Source organism: Arachis ipaensis, chromosome B05 (genome assembly GCF_000816755.2).
Source record: "Arachis ipaensis cultivar K30076 chromosome B05, Araip1.1, whole genome shotgun sequence".
NCBI classification, from domain to species: Eukaryota; Viridiplantae; Streptophyta; class Magnoliopsida; order Fabales; family Fabaceae; genus Arachis; species Arachis ipaensis.
In genome coordinates, this window is record NC_029789.2 from 27,979,541 (window position 1) to 27,985,485 (window position 5,945).

A 5,945-nucleotide genomic window follows, 5' to 3' on the forward strand; every position below is an offset into this window, starting at 1 on the left:
AATTATGTTATAATTTTTTATTTTAATAAAAAAATTTAGGTTTAATTAATTTTTAATTTCAATGTTAGTTACTATATTGTGAATCTTAAGTAAAAACAAGTTATAATTATGATAATTATAGTTAAAAAATTAAATAAAAATATTTTTTTAAAATATTATTGTTGGATTTTTTATAGGATAAATTCAACTGTAATCACTAATTAAGTTGGTCATCCTAAAAGGTATTATCGTCAGAAATTTTCGACGATAATTAATGTTGGATTCATAAATTCTATCGATAAATTATTATCGACGATGTTTAGAATGTCAATTATTTTTTATAGTACCATCGGATTTTTTTATAAATTCTGCTAGTAAATTTAGCAATTTTTAACATTTTTTTGTAGTGATATATATTGAGTTAATAGTCAAAATCGTCCCTGAAAGATACCTCGATCTCCATTTTAGTCCCCAAAAGATAAAATTAATCAAAGTCGTCCCCGAAAGTTACTCACGTTGATCGAGTTTGTCCTTCCGTCCTTTCAGGTGGTGACGTGGCTAACGTTTGCTGAGATGGAACGTTAAGTGCCAGCGTGGTGAGGTTCAAAACGACGTAGTTTCATATCCTCAACCCTAAATTAGTGGAACGACGTCGTTTATGGTGTACAGTTGGATATTCAAACGTTCTGCCCTTCTCTCCTCTCATAACAACCCTCTTCAACTTTCGCTCCAAAACCCCTCATCTTCTCTGTACTCTAGTACTCTCCCCAAAGATCCTTTGATCAGAACCTGGTGGCGTTGTTGACGATTCCTGTGCATGTCGAGGCTTGTAGAAGAGTAGGCTCTACTACGTTGGATAGTTGGAGGAGGTCGCGGAGGAGTTTCGTAGTTGGAGGAAGGAGCAGTAACTGCCATAGGGTAAGATTTAATTTTCTTTACAGTTTCTGTTGATTTTGCAATGTTGGTGTTTGTTGGTTTAGGGTGACTTAGTTCTAAGAACCATCTAGTGAGACTAGGGTTTGGATTAGCCTGAACATGTTCTGTATGCGTTTTCCGTTAGGGGTTTCTTGGTCGTTATGTGGTGGGTTTTTCTGGGGAGTGGAGGGTTTGCGATGGTTATGATTATGTAGTTTGCTATGTGTTTACATGCAGATGTAAGGCTGGAGTTGTTTCAGATTTTGATGTTGACTACATTCATTTATTTTTGCACTTGTAGATGAAGGATCCTCCGATGACGTTTGTATTTCACCATGGTGGGAAGTTTAAAAAGGATGAGGGTGAAAATCTGTACTATGAGCCGGATCACACAGAGGTGTTAATGGGAGTTGAAGCTGACACACTTGACGTGTTCTTTGTGAAGGGATACTATGTCGAACTGGGATATGCTGAGGCTAGGGAGTGCTGGTGGAAATCTCCAGGAGTTCTCCTTGAATATGGGCTGAGGAGGCTGGCTACAGATCATGATTTGGTTGCAATGGTGAAGGATTGCAGGAGGAACTTCAACTTGATCAACCTGTATTTCGAGCATGGTGTTTCAGAGCCATGTGTGGTTGATGAGCAGGTAGAAGATGTGCAAAAAATTAAGCCAACCCAAACCAAGAGACATCAGTCTCAGCCCTCCAAGTTACCATCCCACCAAAAAGCATGCTCTGAATCCACGAAGGCATCAGCTGATGGTAGCAGATTATCTCAGCCCTTAAAGTTGCCTTCTCAGTCCAGGAAATTTTCTACCCAATCCACAAAGGAACCAAGTCAGCCCAGTAAACTACCTACCCAGCCCACTAAGCAACCAATGCAGCCCACTAAGCCCACTAGACCATCATTGAAGCCCACGGGTCCATCAGCTAAGCCCACTAGACCAACATCTAAGCCCAGCAGACCATCATCTCAGCCCACCAAGAAGTCACATCACCCTGTGCAAACTCCATCACAGCAGAAAAAATCCTATAGTCAGCCTACCAAACCTACCCCTGCTCCATCTCAGACCAAAGGTAAGGCTAAGGTCACTACCACCACAAGAGCAGGCAGGCATGTGAAGACAGTAGAGGTTGAGGAAGACAGTGACTCTCATGACTCCTATGAGAGTGCTGAGGATAGCCTTTACAAACCTCCAAAGGTACTAGGAGATGATGAATCTAGCAGTGACAGTGATGATAGTGTGAACTCTACAAGGCTGAACAAAAAAAGTGAGGTTAAGGAGAAGCACAAGCTTGCTAAGACCAGATTAGCCGAGAAAGAAATAGAGACTGACGATTTAAGCTATGAGGCTTCTGAGGATGAGGATGAAAGTGACTCATGTATTTGGTTAAATCAATTGGTTTGTAGTTGTTGATTTAATTTTGGTCACATGACTGATTAACTACTTTCTGGTTTAAATTTGGCAGATCTAGAGGATAATCCCCTTGATGAAGATGATTCGGATCTCAACTCATGGCACTCGAAGGACTCAGGCCAGGAACTAGACTCTGATGATGAATCACTAACCGTATATCCCCAGTATAATGACAAGGCAAAGTTCGGGGACCTCAAATTTGAGGTTAGTATGATATTCAAATCAAAGGAACACTTTATGCATGCAACTAGGGACTACACAATCCAGTTAGGTAGAAACATATTGTTTACAAAGAATGACAATGTTCGGGTTAGGGCTGTGTGTAAGGCTGAGGGTTGTCCTTGGGTAGTATACTGTGCACGTAGTAAGCAAGACGGGTCCTGGCAGATTAAAACCCTAGTTGACAATCATATCTGTCCTAGAAGGCGAAAAAATAGGGCAACGACCCAACAGTGGACACTAAGCAAACTTGTTCTAAAACTTAGAAAGCACCCTACAATGAGACATCGTGAAGTGTATGAGTGGTTTGTCAGGAAGTGTAACGTAAACCTGAATAGCACCTGCATCACTAGAGCATTGAAAGCTGCTAGGAAAGTGGTAGAGGGTGATGAAGTTGCTCAGTATGGACTAATCTGGGACTATGCCAATGAATTGCTTACAAGTAATCCTGGGTCTACAGTTCAAGTTGGTGTAATCCCGATACCAGAGGGTCCTCCTCAATTTGAGAGGTTTTATGTGTGTCTTGATGCATGTAAAAAAGGATTTAAGGCTGGGTGTAGACCGATGATTGGATTGGATGGGGCTTTTCTTAAGACCCTGCACGGCGGACAAATATTGACGGCGTGTGCTCAGGATGCCAATAACCACATCTTTGTTGTTGCCTATGCAATTGTGGATGTGGAAAATAAGGACAACTGAAAATGGTTTCTGGACCTGCTGCAATCAGACCTTGGCAACTACAATGATAACAAGTTGTGCATCATTTCAGACATGCAGAAGGTGTGGACAGTTTTCATTCTCGTTTTCATAGTATTGGGATTTGTGTGATTTAATGAGAAATACTTCTAGGACTAAATTGATTTAATGATCAAATTTGAGGGATTCAACTAATTAACAATCTTTTCGGGTTTCTTTGTATCTGGCAGGGACTGATTTCAGCAATGAAAGAAGTCATGCCCATGGCCCAGCACAGATTCTGTGTGTGGCATCTGTGGCAGAATTTTTCAAAACAATGGGGTAGCACGGAGTTGAAAGACCTGGTCTGGGAGTGTGCTAGATCAAGGACACGTAATGAGTTTGAGAGGAACATGAAGAGAGTAAATTTCATCAACGAGCAGGCTTGGCAGTATCTTGAAAAGTGGCCGAAGGAAGCTTGGACTAAAGCGTACTTCAGTGAGGATCCTAAGAATGACAACATTTGCAACAATGCTTGCGAATCATTCAATGTTAAGATAAAGCATGAGAGGACCAAGCCGATTTAGACTTTGGTCAGGCCAGGAATTGGACTCTGATGGGGAATCACCAACCGTCTATCCTCAGTATAATGACAAGGCAAAGTTCGGGGACCTCAAAGCAGACTAGAAGCCATGACAAAGTTATCTAGTCACTGGGCTCCCCAATGGTGCGGGGATGAAAAAGAGGAGTTGTTTGAAGTACATGACTGCCCACAAACATGGTGGTCGACTTGGAAAAGCACACTTGCACCTGTCGGTTCTGGCAACTCACAGGTAATTCATTTAGACCCTATCACTCCTTCCCTTAGCCTGAATTAGTCAGAGTTGCTTTTGATTTTTTCATTACGTTTGTCTGTCTGTACTTGGCACAGGGATGCCATATATGCATGCAATTTCAGCAATTCAAGACAAAAATGGTAAAAGAACTGAGGAGTATTGCCATGAGTTGTTGACAATAGAGGCGTATAAAAGGACATACTGTTTCAATGTTAACCCAGTGAAAGGACAAGATCTGTGGGAGAAAACATCCTCACCTGCCCCTGTCCCACCCCAATCAAGCCAAAACCTGGGAGGCCTACCAAGAAGAGGAGAAAGGACAAGGGAGAGCAGCCAGTTGGGTCAAGCACCAAGATGAAGAGGAAGTACAACCCAATTAGGTGCATGTTTTGTGGTGAAGTTGGACACAACAAGAGAAGCTGTGCAAAGAAGAAAAAGGAGGATGCTGAGGAACAAGCTAGGCAAATGCAACTTCAGCTTGTCCTTGCTAAAGGGCCTGCTTCCCCTACAGATGAGCCAAACACCAACAATGAAGTTCAATCACATTCTCCCCCTCCTCTCCCAGTCTAGCCACAACCTGCTGTGGAAATCAACCAACCTGGAGGAACCCAACCAATGCAAGATCTCTAAACCCCTGTTCAAGACATTCAGGTTACTTAATTGTTGCTTTTTCTTCTACCCAATTGCATTTATTTTATTTACTTGAAATTAATTGGTTTGCAACTGGCCTATGCAGGGTGCAAAGAGAGGCAGGCCACCCAAACTGCATGTCATAAAAAAAAGGCAAGATCGAATGCCTCCACCCAGTCACCGTGGCCATATCTGCTGAGACATTGAAAGGAACAACTTCCGTCATTGCAAAGAAGATGCAAACCTTCATGACATTTGTGCCTACTCCAGGCTTCAAGCGTCCAAGAAAGAAAGATTAATATGTTTAACTAGGAAATATATTTTGTATGTAGTTGCAAGTTTGCTTTTTGGGAACATGGCTCTGTAAACTGCTTCTGTGTTCAGGATCATTTAAGTTAGGCCTAGTATGTTTTTTGGTTTAAGTGAACAATTTTGTCTGAACTTATGCTTTGTTATTTTAACTTCTGGATCCTTGATCACCCCTGTGGTGTGTTGGTGCGCGGAGCTCCACACCTTAATCTATGGAGTGTAGAAACTCTACCGTTGAAAATACATAAGTGATAATGGAGTTCATTGGTCTCGGCCCCAGAGGGGAACCGGAGTAACCAAGACTACTATGATCCGAAGATAAAACTCAGGATGTCAAATACAATAGTGAAATGTCCTATTTATAATAAACTAGCTACTAGGGTTTACAGAAGTAAGTAATTCATGCATAAATCCATTTCCGGGGCCCACTTGGTGTGTGCTTGGGCTGAGCTTTGAGTGTTGCACGTGTAGAGGTCCTCCTTGGAGTTGAACGCCAGCTTTTGTGCCAGTCTGGGCGTTCAACTCTGGTTTTGGCTCCTTTTCTGGCGCTGGACGCCAGATTTAGGCAGAAAGTTGGTGTTGAACGCCAGTTTGCATCGTTTATTCTTGGCCAAAGTATGGAATATTATATATTTCTGGAAAGCCCTGGATGTCTACTTTCCAACGCAATTGGAAGCGCGCCATTTCGAGTTCTGTAGCTCCAGAAAATCCACTTTGAGTGCAGGGAGGTCAGAATCGAACAGCATCAGCAGTCCTTCTTCAACCTCTGAATCTGATTTTTGCTCAAGTCCCTCAATTTCAGCCAGAAAATACCTGAAATCACAGAAAAACACACAAACTCATAGTAAAGTCCAGAAATGTGTATTTAACATAAAAACTAATGAAAACATCCCTAAAAGTAACTAGATCCTACTAAAAACATACTAAAAACAATGTCAAAAAGCGTATAAATTATCCGCTCATCA

The 5,945-nt window shown here is 41.7% G+C and overlaps 1 long non-coding RNA gene across 1 annotated transcript; it reads left to right on the forward strand.

Moving 5' to 3' along the window:
- On the forward strand, positions 2,474-4,585 carry LOC110262785. The gene is made up of 3 exons (XR_002347780.1): positions 2,474-2,515; positions 2,991-3,039; positions 4,372-4,585. It is a non-coding gene; the product is annotated as an uncharacterized LOC110262785 (long non-coding RNA).